The following is a 21,916-nucleotide window of genomic DNA, read 5'->3' on the forward strand; positions in this document are numbered from 1 at the left end:
ACTGACTTGGAGTATTAAACAGATTTTGTAAAACTGAAAAACAAATGGAATCAAGTGAGTATATTTTGGATACTTTGAAAACAAAAATACATAGTCATATTTGGGCTTTGTTAACTAGTTACAGAATCAAGAAAGCTTGAAGAAGTTTGAAGGTTACACTGGCTAATCATAGTTAAAATATAATGGAAATAGAAACATAAGAAAGTTACATTGATAATTCTGTTAGGTTTTGTGTAATGGGAAAAATACCAATAATTTTAGTGACTATCATATTCCTTTTACTACATCTTTGGGTGTATAGTTTAACTTTGAATACTCACTGATTTCAGGCATTCAGTCCCTTTGGCAAACCAACATAAAAAAAAATATGTATTTTTTTACTTGGGTGGTTACCTTATTTCAGAACTTTTCTAAACCTCTTATAAGAATGAATGAGGTGCTGGGTGCAGTGGTTCACACCTGTAATCCCAGCACTTTGGGAGGCCGAGGCGGGAGTATCTCAAGGTCAAAAGATGGAGACCACCCTGGCCAACATGGTGAAACCCCATCTCTACCACAAATACAAAAATTAGCTGGGCTTGGCACGCACCTGTAGTCCCAGCTACTTAGGAGGCTGAAGCAGGAGAATTGCTTGAACCCCGGAGGTAGAGGTTGCAGTGAGCTGAGATGGCACCATTGCACTCCAGCTTGGGCAATAAGAGCGAAACTCCGTCTCAAAAAAAAAAAAATTACAAACATTAGCTGAGCGTGGTGTCACGTGCCTATAATCCCAGCTATTTGGGAGGCTGAGGCAGGAGAATGGCGTGATCCTGGGAGGCAGAGGTTGCAGTGAGCTGAGATCATGCCATTGCACTCCAACCTGGGTGACAGAGCAAGACTCTCAGGAAAGGAAAAAAAAAACAGAAAGGAGGTAGGCCGGGCGCAGTGACTCACACCTGTAATCCCAGCACTTTGGGAAGTCGAGGCAGGAGGATTGCTTGAGTCCAGGAGTTTGAAACCAGCCTGGTCAGCTTAGTCTCTACAAAAGAAAAATTTTTTAAATTAGTTGGGGCTGGGCACAGTGGCTCATGCCTGTAATTCCAGCACTTTGGGAGGCTGAGGTGGGCGGATTACTTGAGGTCAGAAGTTTGAGACCAGCCTGGCTGACATGGTGAAACCCCATCTCTGCTAAAAATACAAAAAATTAACTGGATGTGGCAGCGTGTGCCTGTAGTGTAGCTACTCTGGGGGCTAAGACAGGAGAATCGCTTGAACGAGGGAGCCAGAGGTTGCAGTGAGCCAAGATTGTGCCACTGCACTCCAGCCTGCACTTCAAACAGTGAGACTGTTTCAAAAAAAAAAAAAAATTAGTTGGGCGTGGTGGCTTGCACCTGTAGTCCCAGCTACTCTGGAAGCTGAGACAGGAGGATTGCTTGAACCTGGGAGGTCGAGGCTGCAGTGAACCATGACTCCAGCCTGGGTGACAGAGTGAGAGAGTGTCTCACAAAAAACACAGTGAGGGAGGTATATTTATCCTTTGTGTCCACAAGCATTTTTCCCATTTGGATTTCTGAAAATATCAGAAATAGATTTTATTTTCATTAGTTATGCAAACCTACCATTTAAAATGTGATAGTTCCTTTTTTAAATCTTATTACATTTATTGATTTATTATTTATTCCAAGACATCTTGTTATAGTAAACTCCTTTCCCTTGGTGTTGATTATGGAATTAGACTGAAGGTAGAAAACAAACATTTCAGCTTCCTTACCTAGGCATATAGCAAAAGCAGAAGCTTTTGTGTTTGCCTGGGCAATTTTTGACCAGTAGAAATAATGGGCTGGGTGCTGTGGCTCATGCCTGTAATCCTTGCACTGTGGGAGGCCAAAGTGGGTGGATCACCTGAGGTCAGGAGTTTGAGACCAGCCTGAGCAACATGGTGAAACCCCACCTCTACTAAAAATACAAAAATTAGCTGGGTGTGGTGGTGTGCACCTGTAATGCCAGCCACTTGGGAGACTGAGGCAGGAGAATCGCTTGGACCTGGGAGGCAGAGGTTCCAGTGAGCTGAGGTTGCGCCACTGCACTCCAGCCTGGGTGACAGGGCGAGACTTGTCTCACAAAAAAATGAAGAAATAATGGTTGAGTAGCCTATAAAAATGTGTTGAGTCTCAGAGCTATTTTTATTTTATTATTTTGAGACAGTCTTGCTCTGTTCCCCAGGCTGGAGTGGAGTGGCGCAATCATTGCTCACTGCAGCCTTGAAGTCCTGAGCTCAAGAGATCCTCCTGCCTCAGCTTCCTGAGTAGCTGGGACTTACAGGCCTGCAGCACTTAACACCTAGCTAATTATTTTATTTTATTTTTAAGACAGTCTCACTCTGTCGCCCTGGCTGGAGTGAAGTAGCGCCATCTCCGCTCACTGCAACCTCTGCCTCCTGGATTCAAATGATTCTCCTGCCTCAGCCTCCCATGTATCTGGGACTACAGACATGTGCCACCACACCCAGCTAAATTTTGTACTTTTAGTAGAGATGGGGTTTCACCATGTTGACCAGGCTGGTCTCGAACTCCTGACCTCAGGTGATCTGCCTGCTTTGGCCTCCCAAAGTGCTGGGATTATGGGCGTGAGCTACCATGCCCGGCCTGAATTTTACTAGAAATGAGATCTTGCTTTGTTGACCAGCCTGGTCTCGAATTCCTGAGCTCAAGCAGTCCTCCTACCTCAGCCTCCCAAAGTGGTGGGATTACAGGTGTGAGCATCTGTGCCTGGCCAGAGCAATTTTTTTTTTTTTTTTGAGACGGAGTCTCGCTCTGTCGCCCAGGCTGGAGTGCAGTGGCGCCATCTCAGCTCACTGCAAGCTCCACCTTTTGGGTTCACGCCATTCTCCTGCCTCAGCCTCCCTAGTAGCTGGGACTACAGGCGCCTGCCACTGCACCCAGCTAATTTTTTGTACTTTTAGTAGAGACGGGGTTTCACTGTGGTCTCGATCTCCTGACCTCGTGATCCGCCCACCTCGGCCTCCCAAAGTGCTGGGATTACAGGTGTGAGCCACCGTGCCCAGCCCCAGAGCAATTTTTTTATAGTTCTGATGATATGTTTTGGTTGTGTGTGAGAATGCACTTTAATAGAATTACAGCTGTTATTCTAGTGTGATTTAGCAAATGGAGGATAAAATCAATCATAGAAAGTTTGGGACTTGGTGAAATCTTTATAGAGCTACTCTTTGACTTTTTTTTCTTTGTATCATGTTACGGTTTGTGGTGAATAGGTCACTACGCAGTGGAACCTATGGTTTATTAGTAAACACTGACAATGAGATGAGGCTGTTCCAGGGGGTGTCACAGTAGATTGAAGGCTGGAAAAGATAAGAAAATAAGGTGGGTATTCAGAGAGAGAAGATAATGAATAGGGAGTGTCAGAATGCCAGCATCCTTTGCCTCAAATGCCACTTGTTAGTGCTTCTACTCTTTTATTCTCTCTAAAGACATGGTCAAAGTGTCAGTGTGAATAAGGTAGTTATCTTAAAAGGTGTATTAGGGCTGGGCGCGGTGGCTCAAGCCTGTAGTCCCAGCACTTTGGGAGGCTCAGGTAGGCGGATCACATGAGGTCAGGAGTTCGAGACCAGCCTGGCTAATATGGTAAAACCCCATTTCTACTGAAAATACAAAAAATTAGCCGGGCGTGGTAGCGAGCGCCTGTAATCAATCCCAGCTACTCGGGAGACTGAAGCAGGAGATTCACCCGAACCCAGGAGGCAGAGGTTGCAGTGAGCTGAGATTGCGCCATTGCACTCCAGCTTGGGCAATGAGCGAAACTCTGTCTCAAAAAAAAAAAAAAAATTATATTAGATGCTGCTGGGTGCAGTGGCTTGCGCCTGTAATCCCAGTGCTTTGAGAGGCCAAGGTGAGAGGATCACACCTGAGTTGGAGATCAGGCCACAAGTTGGAGATCAGCCTGGGCAACATAGTGAGACCTTATCTCTACAAAAAGAAAAAGAAATTAACCACGTGTGGTGGTGTACTTGTCGTCCTAGCTATGTGGGAGGCTGAGGCAGGAGGATCCATTGAGCCCGTGAGTTTGAGGTTGCAATAAGCTATAATCACACTACTGCACACTAGTCCAGGTGACAAAGTGAAACCCTGTCTCTTTAAGAAAAAAGTTTTTTGCAGGGGGGCATTTTATTTTAACATCATTTGGTGGGATGTGGGTGACATTAAGGTTTTTTTTGTTTTTGTTTTTTTGAGACGGAATTTCGCTCTGTTGCCCAGGCTAGAGTGCAATGGTGCGATCTCGGCTCACTGCAACATCCGCCTCCCGGGTTCAAGTGATTCTCCTGCCTCAGCCTCCAGATTAGCTAGGATTACAGACACCATGCCCGGCTAGTTTTTTATTTTTGTTTTTGTTTTTTGAGATGGAGTTTCGCTCTTGTTGCCTAGGCTAGAGTGCAATGGCACGATCTCGGCTCACCACAACCTCCACCTCCTGTATTCAAGCGATTTTCCTGCCTCAGTCTCCCCAGTAGCTGGGGTTACAGACATGTGTCACCATGCCCGGCTGATTTTTGTATTTTTAGTAGAGACAGGGCTTCTCTATTTTGGACAGGCTGGTCTCAAACTCTTGACCTCAGGTGATCCACCTGCCTCAGCCTCCCAAAGTGCTGGGATTACAGGCGTGAGCCATGTTGCCTGACCAAGGATTTTTAAAGAAGAGGCAAAAGCATAACCTTTTTAAAATTATATTTAAAAATATATATATATATTTTTGGAGACGGAGTTTAGTTCTTGTTGCCCACGCTTGGAGTGCAGTGGTGTCATCTTGGCTCACTGCAACCTCCGCCTCCTGGGTTCAAGCGATTCTCCTCCCTCAGCCTCCGGAGTAGCTGGGATTACAGGTGTGTGCCACCACGCCCAGCTAAGTTTTGTATTTTTAGTAGAGATGGGGTTTCTTCATGTTGGTCAGGCTGATCTCGAACTCCTGATCTCGGGTGATTTGCCCACCTCGGCCTCCCAAAGTGCTGGGATTACCATTGTGAGCCACTATGCCCGATCTGTAGTGTATAATTATGAAAGGCAGGGTCCTTTGTAAGAAACAGATAAGCAAAGAAAGGCCATTGTATTATAAGGACACAGGAGCCAAGAACCCTAACATGGAAATGTATTTCATTCAGAAAGGGAATTGAATTAGTCTTATGAAATTTTTTCTACTTTTGTCTGCATGCCTGCTTCCATTCTTTTCTTTCTGCAGATTTACTGTGCTACTTGTTTCAAAATGAGTAGCTAACTTTTTGAGTGTTTACTGTGTGCCACATACTGTGCTAAATGTTTTATGCCTGTTACTTCATTTAAGCATCCTATCACATCTATGAGGTGGATGTTATTCTTATTTTATGGGTAAGGATACTATAGTTTTAAGAGAAATAGATGTTTTATGACAGTCTGGGATGTGATTAAGCTCTTAACCACTGTGTTACCTCTTAACCACCATGTTGCCTCCTATGGTGAAAGATGACGATACCTCAGCTCCTGATATTTTCCATCTCCTGTCTCAAAAGCGAGTAAATTCAGTCCCAATCTCATGTTCCTTTGAGAAAACAGTAAAACAAAAGCCCAACTTTGGTTTGGCTTGGATGAGATACCTAGCACTGGACCGTTTTGCTATGGTGAGACAATAGGGTCAAGTTGTTCAGACACAGGAAGAACTCTCTGGACTGGGGATAGCTCACTTCTCAGGGAAGGGGGATTATGACCTGGCAGTACCCTGACGGATACTGAACAGTAAAGATTCAGAAAAGTAAAGGAGCATTTTCAGAAAATTTAGGTACTATATAGAATGAACTTGAAAGGGAAGGTTAGAGATGGACTTAGGATGCTATTACTATAAAGATGTGGGAATACAAAAGGAGCAGAAAAGAAGGGAGCATTTTGAAGTGTGAAATGACAGAAATGGATGTTAGGTAAAGGGAAGGGAATAATCAAAGATGATTCTTAGATATCAAGGTGCTCACTCATTAATGGTGATACCATTAATAAATATTAGAGCAGTTGTAGTAGAGGAAGGAGAGCAAGTGAAGAGTAAAGAAAGACCTGTTTTGGGCATGTTGGTTTTGACGCTGCTAAGATTTTTGTATTGGAGGCCAGGCGCGGTGTCTTATGCCTGTAATCCCAGCACTTTGGGAGGCCGAGGCGGGCGGATCACCTGAGATCGGGAGTTTGAGACCAGCCTGACCAACATGGAGAAACTCCGTCTCTACTAAAAATACAAAATTAGCCAGGTGTGGTGGCACATTCCTGTAATCCCAGCTACTAGGGAGCCTGAGGCAGGAGAATTGCTTGAACCTGGGAGATGGAGGTTGCAGTGAGCCGAGATCGCGCTGTTGCACTCCAGCCTGGGCAACAAGAGTGAAGCTCCATCTCAAAAAAAAAAAAAAAAAAAGAGATTTTTGTATTGGAAATTTAGGATACAGTTACAGAGTGAAGTCAGAGTTGAAGCTGCAAAGAGGGAAAACTGGGAACCACATGCCTTTTTTTTTTTTTGCTAGAGAAGAGAAATGTTCACATTTGGGAGAATAAGAGAACTGATTACCAAGGATTGATAGTGAACTGTCAGGAAAAGAACCTAAAAAGTACAGTCGCCACAGAGACAACTAGGTGTTCAGGAAAGAAAAGTTGATAGTGACAGTACTGCCAGGAACGCTGAAGGACAAAGAAAAGTTTTTGAGACAGCTAATACAGCTTCCTGGTTGGGTAGAACCCTGGTTGTAGGGCGTGGAAGATAGAGGATTTGATTGTTGTGTGGAAAGTATAAGGAAAGAGAAAAATTAAAGGAGATGAGGTTGAGGAAAGTTTGGTTTTTAAGGGAAGTTCTTTGTAGATAGACATTCATTATTTAGAAAAAGCACCCTGTCTCCCAAAAGAAAAAAATTAAACACACTTTCTCATGACTATTTTTGTATGTATGTATTTAGAGACAGGGTCTCGCTTTTTGCCCACGCTGGAATCAGTGGTGCGATTTTAGTTGACTGCAACATCGAACTCTGGGGCTCAAGGAATCCTCTCACTTCAGTCTCCTGAGTAGCTAGGACTGTAGACGCATACCACTATGTCCAGCTAATTTTAAAATTTTTGGTAAAGATAAGGTCTTGTTATGTTGCCCAGGCTGGTCTTGAACACCTGGCTTTAAGAGATCCTCCGGTGTTGTCCTCCTAAAGTGTTGGGATTTCAGGCGTGAGCCACCATGCCTGGCCTATTTTTTATTTAGTGAGCATTTGTTCTGAATTACTGCAGGCTGAAGTGACTTACTAGAAATTTTATCTACTTAAGTAATTTTGATGAGATACAGAAGAATTTTTAAAAATTAAATTTAATTAATTTTTTTGAGACAGTCTTGCTCCATCCCCCAGGCTGGAGTGCAGTGGTATGATCTCGGCTCGCTGCAACCTCTGCCTCCTGGGTTCCAGTGATTCTTGTGTTTCAGCCTCCTGAATAGCTGGGTTTACAGGCATGTGCCACGATGCTTGTCTAGTTTTTGTATTTTTAGTAGAAACTGGGTTTCACAATGTTGCTCAGGCTGGTCTCGAACTCCTGGGCTCTAGTAGTCCCTCCTGCCTTGGCCTCCCAAAGTGCTGAGATTACAGGTGTGAGTGACCGTATCTGGCCAGAGAGGACATTTTAGATTGTAAATATTCTACTTTGCTTTTTTTTTTTTTTTTTTTTTTTTGAGATAGAGTCTCACACTGTGGCCCAGGCTGGAGTGTAGTGGTGTGATCTCTGCTCACTGCAACCTCCGCCTTTCAGGTTCATGCGATTCTCCTGCCTCAGCCTCCTGAGTAGCTGAGACTACAGGCATGCCCCACCACTCCTGGCTAATTTTTTTTTTCTTTTTTTTTTTTTTTGAGACAGGGTCTATGTTGCCCAGGCTGGAGTGCAGTGGCGCAATCTGAGCTCACTGCAACCTCTGCCTCCTGGGTTCAAGCGATTCTGCTGCCTCAGCCTCCCGAGTAGCTGGGCTTGCAGGTGCCCGCCACTGTGCCTGGCAATTTTTTTTTTTTGAGATGGAGTTTCGCTCTTGCCCAGGCTGGAGTGTAATGGTGCAATCTTGGCTCACCACAACCTCCGCTTCCCGAGTTCAAGCGATTGTCTTGCCTCAGCCTCCCGAGTAGCTGGGATTACAGGCATGTGCCACCACACCTGGCTGATTTTGTGTAGTAGAGATGGGGTTTCTCCATGTTGGTCAGGCTGGTCTCAAACTCCCGACTTCAGGTGATCCACGTGCCTCAGCCTCCCAAAGTCCTGGGATTACAGGCGTGAACTCCCATGCCCAGCCCTACTCCTGGCTAATTTTTGTATTTTTAGTAGAAATAGGGTTTTACCATGTTGGCTAGGCTGGTCTCGAACTCCTGACCTCAGGTAATCCTCCTGCCTTGGCCTCCCAAAGTGCTGTGATTACAGGTGTGAGCCACCCCGCCCGACCCCTTCATTCTTTTATTTTTTTAATTCTCTGCTGATTTGGTGGTCATATGCTCTATTTCTTTTATTTTAGTAATTGCACTTAAAGTTTTAACATGCATACTTAATGTTTTTCTGAGTCTTAATATCTGTACTCCCTTTGAACAAAACAAAGGTCCTTGGGACGCCTTGATTCCTTTGGTTGTTTTTCCCTCGCACAATCTATGTTATTGTTGTCTTTATTACTCTGCTGTTTTTTTGTTTGTTTGTTTGTTTGTTTTAAGATAGAGTCTCACTGTGTTGCCCAGGCTGGTCTGGAACTCTTGGGCTCATGTGATCCTCTCACCTTAGCCTTCTAAGTAGCTGGAATTACTCCATCTGTTTTTTTCTTTTTTTTTTTTGGTGATGGAGTCTCACTGTCGTCCAGGCTGGAGTGCAGTGGTGTGATCTCGGCTCACTGCAACCTCCGCCTTTCATGTTCAAGTGATTCTCGTGGGTTCAAGCGATTCTCATGCCTCAGCCTCTTGAGTAGCTGGGACTACAGGCACATGCCACCTTGTCTGGCTAATTTTTGTATTTTTAGTAGAGACGGGGTTTCACCATGTTGGCCAGGTTTTTCTTGAACTCCTGACCTCAGGTAATGTTCCTGCTTCCACCTCCCAAAGTGTTGGTATTACAGGCGTGAGCCCCTGTGCGTCTTATTTTGAATCTTCTAAATAATTGTGTGTTTTAAAAAAATAGTTATTTATAATTAGGTTTAATATTACTGATGTTTTTGTTCAATCTAGCCTTTTATTTTCCTTGTTTGTGGGTTCATTTTTTTTCCTTTGAAGGTTTTGGTATTTTTTTCTCAGGGTCTGAGGCTAGTAAGTAATAAGTAAGAAAGCTATATTAGTCTTTTTGTGTCTACGAATTTCATTATTTTGCTCTCTTGGAAGCTAGTTTGAATCCTTTGAGAATAGCTATTTTCCTGTAACTAAAGATTTTATTCTAGTTTGTCTTCTGGTATCTGTTGGTTGATAAACAATCTTTTGAGTTTGTTTATCCTGTTTGAGACTTGGTCTGCTTTTTCATTCTGAGGACTCAGTGTCCTTCCATTTTTTATTTTCTACTCTGTCTCTTCAAATACTGTAACCTTCTCATTAACTTTTCTTTTCCTAGAACTGTTGGGTATATGTCTGGGATTTTCATTCTGTTTTTCATGTCTTTTAATTTGTCTTTCATATTTTCTATCTTATCTTTTTTTTTTTTTTTTTGATACGGAGCCTCTGTTGCCCTGGCTAGAGTGCAGTGGTGCGATCTCGGCTCACTGCAAGCTCCGCCTCCCGGGTTCACGCCATTCTCCTGCTTCAGCCTCCTGAGTAGCTGGGAATACAGGTGCCTGCCGCTACACCCGGCTAATTTTTTGTATTTTTAGTAGAGACGGGGTTTTTCCATGTTAGCCAGGATGGTCTCGATCTCCTGACTTCGTGATCCACTTACCTTGGCCTCCCAAAGTGCTGGGATTACAGGAGTGAGCCACTGCGCCTGGCCTTTCTATCTTATCTTTGCATTATTGATAATATCTTTAACTCTGTCTTCAGATTTATGCTAATTTTTAATTCAGTGAATTAATTTTTTTTCTGAGTAAATTTCTAGAATTTTTATGTGATTTTATATTTCAATTTGTGTCTTTTTTCAGGCTATCTTGCCTTATTGTTTGAAGAATTATATTCTTTTTTTTATTTGAACATTTAAAACATACTTATTGTAAAGATTCTCAGATTTTGGAATTGTTTGTTAACTCTAGTGATAGATGTGTTTATATATTGTGTAATTTTTGACTGCAAGCTAATCTGCAGGTGGAGTTGTCTTTCCTGGGATTCCTGTTTCTCTACCATGAGTTGTGAAGATGTCACTGTGGGGTTTTTGCCTTTGCTCTCTGTCTTTTAAGAATTGTGTTTGTCTGACCAGATTATAATGGTTTCTACAAGTCAGGAGGTTATTCTTTTTTTTTTAGACTGAGTCTTGCTCTGTCACCCAGGCTGGAGTGCAGTGGCGCAGTCTCGGCTCACTGCAACCTGCACCTCCCGGATTCAAGCAGTTCTCCTGCCTCAGCCTCCCCAGTAGCTGGGATTATAGGCGCATGCCACCACTCCTGGCGAATTTTTTGTATTTTTAGTAGAGATGGGGTTTCACTGTATTTCCATCTCCTGACCTCGTGATCCGCCCGCCTTGGCCTCCCAAAGTGCTGGGATTACAGGCGTGATCCACTGCGCCCATCCAGTTATTCTTTTACTTAAAAGCAAAAGGCATTTTGAAGCTTTGATGACAGCTCTCTTAAGTCACTAGGGAGTATGCTTTTTCTGTCTTCCTTCTGTATCAGCCTTAGCACATAGTTTTCATGTTCAGGGTTATCCCGTAGTCAAAGCATGGCAGCTGGAACTGCAGTGATTGTGACTACAAAAGAAGTCCCAGGGAGAAAGAAGGGGAGAGGGTAAGCTTCAAGTGTGGTCCTCTAACTGAGTTGTACTCTTTTTTTTTTGAGAGAGAGTCTTGCTCTGTTGCCCAGGCTGGAATGCAGTGGTCGTGATCCTCTGCCTCCCGGGTTCTCCTGCCTTAGCTTCCCGAGTAGCTGGGATTACAGGTGTGTGCCACTATGCCTGGCTAATTTTTGTATTTTTAGTAGAAATGGGGTTTCGCCATGTTGGCCAGGCTGGTCTCGAACTCCTGACCTCAGGTGATCTGCCCGCCTTGGCCTCCCAAAGTGCTGGGATTACAGGCATGAGCCATTGCGCCTGGCCCTGAGTTGTACTCTTAAACTAATTGTCCTTGAGGCTCCACTCAACACTTTATGCTTAATTTTACTGGCTCTTAATTGTTATGGAGTCTGCAAAATGTGGTCATAAAGTTGGGCCCATTGATAAATTGGTTAAAGTGAGAGTTCTGTTAGTAGGGAAGAAGGAGAAAATGGACTTGGATTGGTAGCTGCAGAGCCTGTTACAGTTTGCCTAATGGGGTTCATTGCTCCAGGCCAGTCTCTAAGTTTGTTTCTTGGCTTGGATTTCTACATCCTTTAGATAATGGATTTTGGGCCCCATACCTTCCCTCAGCATCCCCTTGGATTTCTAGAGTGACTCATCTACTTACATCTGGAGCAAGCATCTAATTTCTGTGCAGCTTCCCTAGTCTTAGTAGTCCAGTACATGGTTTTCTAGAGTCTCTTCCTGTTATGACATGGGTCCTTATCAGCTCTTGTCCTTATGTAGGGAACCCAGTTAGAGCTTTTCTCCACATCTTTAGTCTATGTTGCTGTTATAGTCAGTCCTACCCTCTAAGGTATTGTTTCTGATAGCTTCCTTAACTGCCCCAGCTTCAATTAATACTGATTCCTTTAGCCTTTTGTTTGTTTTTGAGACAGGGTCTTGCCCTGTTACCCAGGCTAGAGTGCAGTGATGCGATCTCAGCTCATTTCAACCTCCGCCTCCCGGGTTGGAGCAATTCACCTGCCTTAGCCTTCTGAGTAGCTGGGACTACACATGGGTGCCACCAAGCCCAGCTAATTTTTGTATTTTTAGTAGAGACGGGGGTTTCAGATGTTGCCCAGGCTGGTCTCGAACTTCTGACTTCAAGTGATTTGCCTGACTCAGCCTACCAAAGTGCTGGGATTACAGACGTGACCTATCGCGCCCGGCCTTATTTAACTTTAAAGTTCTTTTTTATTTCTGCCACCTGGAGATTTACCTTTATTCATATAATTAAAAATTGTTTTCAGATTTCTTTTATGTTTGATTTTTTTTTTTTTTTTTTTTTGAAATGGAGTCTTGCTCTGTCACCCAGTGCGGTGGCGCGATCTTAGCTCACTGCAATCTCTGCCTCCCAGCTTCAAGTGTTCAGGTGATTCTCCTGCCTTAGCCTCCTGAGTAGCTGGGATTACAGGCACGCGCCACCACGCCCGGCTGATTTTTGTGTTTTTAGTAGAGATGGGGTTTCACCATGTTGGTCAGGTTGGTCTCGAACTCCTGACCTCATGATCCGCCTGCCTCGGTCTCCAAAGTGCTGGGATTATAGGCGTGAACCACCGTGCCCGGCCAACTTATCTTTGATTTCTAAGTGCAAGAAGCCAGGTTGAGTGCCAAAAAGTACTCGGATTGTACCTTTTTTTTACATAACACAAATAACTTTTTTATTTCTGTACAGGCTTTTTAGCCTGTACACTTTAAATAGAATGTCTTTGAAGTTGAACATTTACTAACTTTTTTTTTTGTTACTGCTGACTTATAATCTAGTATTTCATTTTAAATTCAGCATAATATCCTAAGTTCCTATAGCTTTCAAAGAGATGGTTTTCAAAAATTAACAGATTTGGTGCTTACCATCATAGACCGATAACATAGCCAGTTTTACTTGCTTGTTTCTCGAATTCCTTTTCCTTTTAATGTGAGAAAAGCCTAGCATAAGGGCAGGAATGAATCAGGCGCTTAATACTTGCTTGTATTCTTTTCTAACCTGCCTACAAAACTAGTAAGAGAGTTGAAAACATAGATGTACTTTGATAAATTGCCTAGCATATGGTATCTGTTTATTCTGTTTTTGTGTTTAGATGTTTAGACTTTTTTTTTTTAATTAAGTCTAGTAGTTTCTGTCTTTTTTTTTTTTTTTTTTTTTTTTTTAGGCAGAGTCTCGCTCTGTTGCCCAGGCTAAAGTGCAGTGGTGTGATCTCATCCCACTGCAACCTCTGCTCCCCGGGTTCAAGCGATTCTCCTGCCTCAGCCTCCCAAGTAGGTGGGATTACAGGCACACACCACCATGCCTGGGCAATTTTTGTGTTTTTAGAGACGGAGTTTCACCATGTTGACCAGGCTGGTCTGGAGCTTCTGACCTCAGGTCATCCTCCCACCTCAACCTCTCAGGTAGCTGGAACTATAGGTACACACTGCCATGCCTGTCTGATTTCTACATTTTTTGTACAGATGGGGTCTCACTATGTTGCTAGGCTAGTCTTGATCTCCTGGGTTCAGGAGGTACTACAGGCGTGAGCTACCGTGCCTGGTTTTTGCTAATTTCCAAGACAAAAGTATACAGCAGTGTTATTACTTTCTGGTGTTAATTTTTATTTTTTTCTCTGTGATTAATATTTGTTCTGTATTTGAACTTTCCTCGTTTTTTTTTTTTTCCTAAGACTATAAGACAAAATCTTTGTATATCTTCTCATTGCTTTTTTTTTTCCGAGATGGAGTTTTGCTTTTGTCACCCAGGCCAGAGTATAGTGACAGTGATCTCAGCTCACTGCAACCTTCACCTCCTGGGTTCAAGCGATTCTCCTGCCTCAGCCTCCTGAGTAGCAAGGATTACAGGTGCCTGCCACCACGCCTGGCTAGTTTTTGTATTTTTAATAGAGACGGGGCTTTACCATGTTGGCCAGGCTGGTCTCGATCTCCTGACCTCAGGTGACCCACCCGCCTCGGCCTCCCTAAGTGCTAGGATTACAGGCGTGAGCCACCAAGCCCGGCCTCTCTCATTGCTTTCTTAAATAATCTGCATGGTTATCGTATTAGGTCGTTTATAGATTCACTTTTCCTTTCCTTCCTTTTATCTTCTTTCCTGTTTATTTTCTTCTTCCTCTTCTTTCTGTCTCCTCTTTCTCCTCTCTTTGATTTTATTCTTCTCTCTTCCTCCTTGCGCCTTCCTCCTTCTCCCTCTTTCTTCTCTCCCCTTTTACTTTCCCTTGTCTTTCCTCCTCCTTCCTTTCCTTTTTAAACCAGGGACCTTCTTTTGGGTACCATCTGCTTGCTCCCATCTGGACTGTTTGCTCTTTAGGCTTGCTATATGGATACTGGAACATCCCTTCACCATTATCTTGGAGTTTTCTTCTTGCTTATATTGGATTCCCTGTTTTTCTAGCCCCCTACTCCCCTGTTTCTTTATATTTAAGAAGGCACATCTTCTGGCAACTTCATAGGAAAAGGCGCATGAGAAATAAATTAGGGTTTTGCATGGTTGATAAAATGGGATTGCTATCTTACTTGATTGTTCGACAGAGTACATAGAATTCTTGGTTGGAAATCATTTTCCATCAGAATTTGAAGATATTTCTCTACTGCCTTTCAGCTTTCAGTGTTACTGTTAGCAAGTCCAAAGCAGTTCTAATTTTTTTTTTTTTTTTGAGAAGGAGTCTCACTCTGTCACCCGGGCTGGAGTGCAATGGTGCAATCTCTGCTTACTACAACCTCTGCGTCCTGGGTTCAAGAGATTTTCCTGCCTAAGCCTCCCGAGTAGCTGGGACTACAGGCGCGTGCCACTATGCCCAGCTCAGTTTTGTATTTTTAGTAGAGATGGGGGTTTCGCCTATTGGCCAGGCTGGTCTCAAACTCCTGGCCTCAGGTGATCTACCTGCCTTAGCCTCCTAAAGAGTTGGGATACAGACGTGAGTCACCGCAGCCAGCTGCAATTCTGATTTCTTTTTCTTTTCCTTTTCTTTTTTTTTGAGACAGAGTCTCTCTGTCGCCCAGGCTGAAGTGCAGTGGCGTGATCTTGGCTCACTGCAAACTCTGCCTCCCGGGTTCAAGTGATTCTCTTGCCTCAGCCTCCCGAGTAGCTGAGATTACAGGCGTGCGCCACCATGCCTGGCTAATTTTTGTATTTTTAGTAGAGATGGGGTTTCACCATGTTGGCCAGGCTGGTTTCGAACTCCTGAACACAAGTGATCTGCCCGTCTCAGCCTCCCAAAATGTTGGGATTACAGACATGAGCCGCTGCACCCAGCCAATTCTCATTTCTTTTTAATCGTTTGTATGTGGTAGTTCTTTCTGGATTTAGTATTTTCTCTTTAACCTGGTTATTCTGATACTCAAGATGGTATGCTTTCTTTTACTCATTGTACTAGGTGCACAGTGGTCCTTTTGATTTGTTAGCTCCTGTTTCGGAATGTGAGTTTAGGTCAGGGAGAAAGTTTTTGAATTATTTCTTTGATAATTTCCTCAGTTCTGCTTTGTTTGCCTTTTCTGTATTTTAAAAAAATTTTGGATGTTGGACTTTCTAATCTGATCCTATAATTTTTGTATTTTCTGTTTCTGTTGTATAACTCTTTGTACTCTGTTTTCTGAGGTGATTCCTCACTTTCTCTTCCAACTCTTCACTTAAAAATTTTTTTGTTTGTTTGAGACAGCATCTTGATATTGTAGCCCAGGCTGACCTTGAAAGTGATTCTCTCAGCCTTCCATAGTGTTGGGATTATGGGCGTGCCACTACTCCTGGCCCTCCTTCACTTAAATTTTTTTTTTTTGAGACGGAGTCTTGCTCTGCCACTAGGCTAGAGTGCAGTGATGCGATCTCAGCTCACTGCAACCTCCGCCTCCCGGGTTCAAGTGATTCCCCTGCCTCAGCCTACCAGGTAGCTGGGATTACAGACACGCGCCACCACGCCCGGCTAATTTTTTTTTTTTGTATTTTGGTAGAGATGAGGTTTCACCATGTTGAGCAAGATGGTCTCGATCTTCTGACCTTGTGATCTGCCTGCCTCGGCCTCCCAAAGTGCTGGGATTACAGGCTGTGAGCCACCGGGCCCGGCCCCTTCACTTTAATTTTTCAAGATGGTTATACTAATTTCTTTCTTTCTTTGTTTTTCTTGCTCTTTTTTTTTTTTTTTTTTTTTTTTTTGAGACAGAGTTTCACCGTGTTTCCCAGGCTGGAGTGCATTGGTGCGATCTTGGCTCACTGCAACCCCTACCGCCCGGGTTCAAGTGATTCTCAGGCCTTAGCCTCCCGAGTACCTGGGGTTACAGGCGCATGCCACCATGCCCAGCTAATTTTGTATTTTTAGTAGAGACAGGGTTTCACCATGTTGGTCAGGCTGGTCTCGAACTCCTGACCTCAGGTGATCCACCCGCCTTGGCCTCCCAAAGTGCTGTGATTACAGGCGTGAGCCACTGTGCCTGGCCATACTTCTTAATTTCTAAGGACTCTTTATGCTCTCAGCTGCTCCTTATTTCTGTAATCTTCTGTTCAGGTTTCTTGGATACAATTTATTTTAATTTAAATTAAATTTAATTTTATTTTTTTGAGACAGAGTCTTGCCTGTCACCCAGGCTGCAGTGCAGTGGCGTGATCTTGGCTCACTGCAGTCCCCGCCTCCTGGATTCAAGCAATTCTCCCTTATCAGCCTCCTCAGTAGCTGGGATTACAGGTGCCTGCCACCACGCCTGGCTAATTTTTGTATTTTTAGTAGAGACTGGGTTTTGCCACGTTGGCCATGCTGGTCTCAGACTCCTGACCTCAGGTGATCCACCCTCCTCCACCTCCCAAAGTGCTGGGATTACAGGCATGAGCCACAATGCCTGGCTGATACTTTAATTGGAGGTTTTTGTTTTGTTTCAGTTATGAAATTTTCTCCTGCTCCTTGAACTCTTCTTTTGTACTGTTTTGGCCTGTGTTTCGTGTTAGTGACTTTATGTAAAAATCTGGTGATTCTCAGCCTTGATTCAAATGTAAGACAAATTTTTTTTTTTTTTTTTTTTTTTTTTTTGAGAGGGAGTTTCACTCTTGTTGCCCAGGCTGGTGTGATCTTGGGTCGCCACAACCTCTGCCTCCCGGGTTCAAGTGGTTCTCTTGCCTCAGCCTCCTGAGTAGCTGGGATTCAGGCATGCGCCACCATGCACAGCTAATTTTGTATTTTTAGTAGAAACGGGGTTTCTTCATGTTGGTCAGGCTGGTCTCAAACTCCTGACCTTAGGTGATCCACCCGCCTCGGTTTCCAAAAGTGCTGAGATTACAGGTCAGGTGTGAGCCTCTGTGCCCGGCCCCCCCCCCCGCTTTTTTTTTTTTTGGACTTGGAGTCTCGCTCTGTTGCCTAGGCTGGAGTGCAGTAGTGTGATCTTGGCTCACTGCAACCTTCGCCTCCCTGGTTCAGGCAATTCTCCTGCCTCCACCTCCTGAGTAGCTGGGACTACAGGCATGTGCCACCACACCTGGCTAATTTTTGTATTTTTAGTAGAGACGGGGTTTCGCTATGTTGGCCAGGCTGGTCTCAAGCTCCTGACCTCAGGTGATCCGCCCTCCTCGACCTCCCAAAGTGCTGGGATTACAGGTGTGAGCCACCGTGCCCAGCCTCAAATTTAAGACAAATTCTTAATTGAGTGGATTGGAAGTTCTGTGTGAGCAGACATTGTTGAGTGATAGACTTCATTATAAGTGATCTAGTGGGGTTCTCAGCTTAGTAAGAGAGAAATACATCTGATCACGATCACGTGTTTGGGGTTGACAAACCTGGTTACCAATATTCCTTCAGCCAGATGGATGTTGGAATTTGAGGATTTAGAATTACACTTTTATGATTCTTGTTTTTCTTCAGCTGCTCCTGGTGTCCCTGAGTCTAGATTTCTTCCATTTACCCTCTCTAGGAAATTAAGCTTTGCAGTTTTCTAGGGCAGGTGAGAGCCAGTTCTGTGTTAGTATGTAGTGAATAAGGGATTGTTTTGATTGCTTTTCAGATGGTATGCAATTCCTGTTGGTTAGCCTCATCTGAAAACGTCCCTCCTGGATACATAGAACATCACTGCGCATGTGCATCTCCCCACCCCCTGATGCCTGGTGTGTAACGTTCCTCCAGTTTCTGGTGCTCTGATGCATTGCTTTTGGGCTTGTCTTACTACAGCAACTTTCTTTGGTCCTAAGTCATTTACCACTTGTCATATGTCCTTTCTAGTTTCCAGGGATATTCTTTTTTATATTTATGGTTTTATGCTGTTTATCTCAGTTGTCATTCAGCGTTTCAAGAAGGAGAGGTGGTAGTGTTCAAGTGGAATTAACTACCTGTGTTTCTGATATGGTCTTTTTATATTTCTTACAGGGTTTTGTTTTACCAGGTAGTAGTCTTCAGTCTATCCTGTTTACTTGATTTTTTCCCACTCAACTCGCAAACATTTTTGAATCATCTCATGAATTCTGCTTTCCATTTACATTTTTGCCCTTTTGTCTTTTCCTCTTTGCTGGCAAACTTCCTGAAAAAATAAAACTAGTTGATTCACTTCTTCTAATGCCTACTGTGTTGTTATTTTTCCCCTGTGCTTAATGATTGAGTTATAACTCAGTTATTATAAGTAATAGTTTATGAAATCTGTATTTGATATAACACTTTCATCATGGACACTGTCCATTTTGTTCTTCAGTGACTCTTAACATAAAAGATCCACGTACAAGAAGTTCTTTTAATAATAAAGCATCAGGAAAATTATCTCCCTTGCGTATCTGGTATATTTCCTCCTTTTTGATAGATCTGTGAAATACATTCTGTTTGTCTTTTTGTCCTGGTTACCAGGCAGCCTAGAACCAAATCTGGTCTTTAGTTACATCAACTATATTAATATCATTATTAGTATATTTGTTCCCTCTTTCTCCTTCCATGGGGTTTAGGACTTCACCTCTTATCTCTGTTTCTCTGCGTGTTGATTTCATTCTCTCATACTACAGACTCTACTTCATGAGGCTGGAACCATGACTGCTGGCAGCTCGTGTTTCCAGCCCCTTCTACCAGAAGAAGGGGCTCTCTTGAAGAATCCTGGAAAGGACTCTGATTGGCCTGTCTTGGATCATGTGCCCATCATCTCTGTGGCTGGAGTGGGGAGGGTACTGTGAATGGCAACCCTCACTAGAACTACATAGTTGGAGTCAGGGGTAAGAGCAGTTTCCATAATGCAGGGGGGTGGGTGCTGTTTGCAAAACAAGGGGGATGCTTATGAAGCAGAAAAACAATAGATGTCTATCATACTGGCTTTTATTATTTTTCTTTTCTTTTTTTTTTTTTTTTTGGAGACAGTGTCTCGTTCTGTTGCCCAGGCTGGAGTACAATGGTGTGATCTGGGCTCATTGCAACCTCTGCCTCCCGGGTTCAAGCAATTCTCCTGCCTCAGCCTCCCAAGTAGCTGGGATTACAGGTGCCTGCCACCCCGTCCGGCTAATTTTTTGTATTTTTAGTAGAGATGGGGTTTTGCCATGTTGGCCAGGCTGGTCTCGAACTACTGACCTCTGGTGATCCACCCACCTCAGCCTCCCAAAGTGCTGGGATTACAGGCGTGAGCCACTGTGCTTGGCCTTATTTTTGTTTTTTTAATTGTTATAATACTTGTCCTTTGTTGTAGACTGCCTCAAATCCTTTTCTAAAAATTTTAGGTTTAAGTACATTAAATATCCTAAAATAACATAAACTCCTATTCATTCACTCTTCAAGGGTGCAGTGAGCTATGATCCTGCCACTCTACTCCAGCCTGGATGACAGAGGAGACCCTATCTCTAAGAAAAAAGAAAAAATCGAAGAGATCATGGGCTTTGGAGTCAGATGAACTAAATATATGACTGAGCAAGTTTCTTTTTTTTTTTTTTTTTTTAATTTTTAATTAAAGAATAGAGGTAGGGTTTTGCTATGTTGCCCAGGCTGGTCTTGAACTCCTGGCCTCAAGCAGTCCTCCCTCCTTGGCCTCCCAAGGTGCTGGGATTATAGGCATGAGTCATTGTGCCCAACTTCTTTTCAAAAAATTTTTATTTTTTTGAATTTTTAGTAGAGACATCTATTTGTTTTGACACTATTCCTCTCAGTTCCGCAGTGGCACTATGTCATAAATCAGCTGTTAATATTTGTATGGATTTCTTTCTGGACTTTGTGTTCTTTTTATGTGCCTTTGTGTGAGAACCACAGTTTTAAAATTACTATAGCTTCGTATTAATAATAACTCTGGATACAAGATACCAGAAAGAATTAGTCCTTCTATATTGTGTTCCTTTTTTGTTGTTGTTTTAAGTATCTTGCCACTTCTTAGCTCTTTGCATTTGATAAGCATTTTGAACCATAATGTTCCACAAAAATGTTGCTAGTGTTTTGTTTGAGTTTGCATTGATTGTGTATATCAGTTTGGGGAGAATGGACTTCTTCTTTCTTTTTGAGACAGAGTCTTGCTGTGTCACCCAGGCTGGAGTGCAGTTGTGCAATCTTGGCTCACTGCAGCCTCCGACTCCTGGGTTCAAGTGATTCTCCTGCCTCAGCCTCCCAGGAAGCTGGGACTACAGGCATCCGCCACCACGCCTGACTAATTTTTGTATTTTTAGTAGAGAAGGGGTTTCACTATGTTGGCCAGGCTGGTCTCAAACTCCTGACCTTGTGATCCACCTTGGCCTCCCAAAGTGCTGGGATTACAGGCATGAGCCACTGCACCTGGCAAGAATGGACATCTTTATATATAGTTTTGAATTTTTCAATCCATGAACATGGTAATCTGATCATTCAGATTTTCCATATTCATTGTGGTAAAATACACATAATACAAAATATACCATTTTAACCATTTTTATGTATACAATTTAGTGGCATTAAGTACATTCACAGTGTTTATAACCATCAGCAGTATATATTTCCAGAACTAATCCTGAAGAGAAATTCTATACCTTGTAAGCATAACTCTTATTTCACCCTCTCTATAGCCCCTGGTAACCTCTGTTTTCTTTCAAGTTGCCTAGTTTAGCTACTCATGTAAGTGGAATCTTATATTTGTTCTTTTGTACGTAGCTTATTTCACTTTGAATGTTTTCAAGGTTCGTCTATGTTGTAGCATGTACCAGAATTTGAATCTTGTTTATAGCTGAATGCTACATAATCCATTGTTATGTATATACCGTATTTTGTTTATCCATTCATCTGTTGATGGAAACTTGAGTTGTTTCTACCTTTTTGCTATTGTGAATAATGCTGAGCTGAACACTGGTATTCTAGCATCTGTTTGAATCTTTTTTTTGGGGGGTGGGGGGGTATACATTAGGAATGAAGTTGCTGGATCACCTGGTAATTCCATTTGGCTTTTTTTTTTTTTTCCTGAGACGGAGTTTCACTCTTGTTGCCCACGCTGGAGTGCAATGGCGTGATCTTGGCTCATTGCATCCTCCGACTTCTGGGTTCAAGTGATTCTCCTGCCTCAGTACCCCGAGTAGCTGGGATTACAGGCGTGCGCCGCCACACCCGGCTAATTTTGTATTTTTGGTAGAGACAGGGTTTCTCCATGTTGGTCAGGCTGGTCTTGAACTCTCGACCTCAGGTGATCTGCCTGGCTGGGCCTCCCAAAGTGCTGGGATTTGAGCCACCATGCCTGGCCTGTTGGGCCTTTTGAGGAACTGCCAAAATGTTTTTCACAGAGACTTCAGCATTTTGTATTCCTACCAACAATGCATGAAGGTTCAGTTTTTTTCCACTCAAGTCTTTTTCAGTTTTCTTCAACTCTTGTTATTTTCTGTTGTTGTTACTGTTTTTGAGACAGGGTCTTGTTCTGTCATTCAGCATTGAAGTGCGGTGGCTTGAACATGGCTCACTGGAGTGTCAACCTCCTGGGATCAGGCAGTTGTCCCACCTAGACTCCTGTGTAGCTGGGACCACAGGCACGTACCACCATCACCATCACCACTTAATTTTATTGATTTTTGTAGAGAGGTAGCTTCACTATGTTGTCCAGGCTGGTTTTGAACTTCTGGACTCA

General features: G+C 43.3%; 1 protein-coding gene across 19 annotated transcripts in view; it reads left to right on the forward strand.

The window, feature by feature from the left end:
* MLLT10 (MLLT10 histone lysine methyltransferase DOT1L cofactor) overlaps positions 1 to 21,916 on the forward strand; it is a 226,161-nt gene that overhangs the window by 14,741 nt on the left and 189,504 nt on the right. The window contains exon 1 of one of the 19 annotated variants that reach the window (XM_054522040.2): positions 19,054 to 19,076. The exons of the other annotated variants lie outside the window; for them this stretch is intronic. The gene's annotated coding sequence lies outside the window, so the exon portion shown is untranslated. Of the gene's footprint in view, positions 1 to 19,053; positions 19,077 to 21,916 lie in introns of those variants that run through there. 19 annotated transcript variants of the gene reach the window in all.

The sequence above is a fragment of the Pongo abelii genome, chromosome 8 (genome assembly GCF_028885655.2).
Source record: "Pongo abelii isolate AG06213 chromosome 8, NHGRI_mPonAbe1-v2.0_pri, whole genome shotgun sequence".
Classification (NCBI taxonomy): domain Eukaryota; kingdom Metazoa; phylum Chordata; class Mammalia; order Primates; family Hominidae; genus Pongo; species Pongo abelii.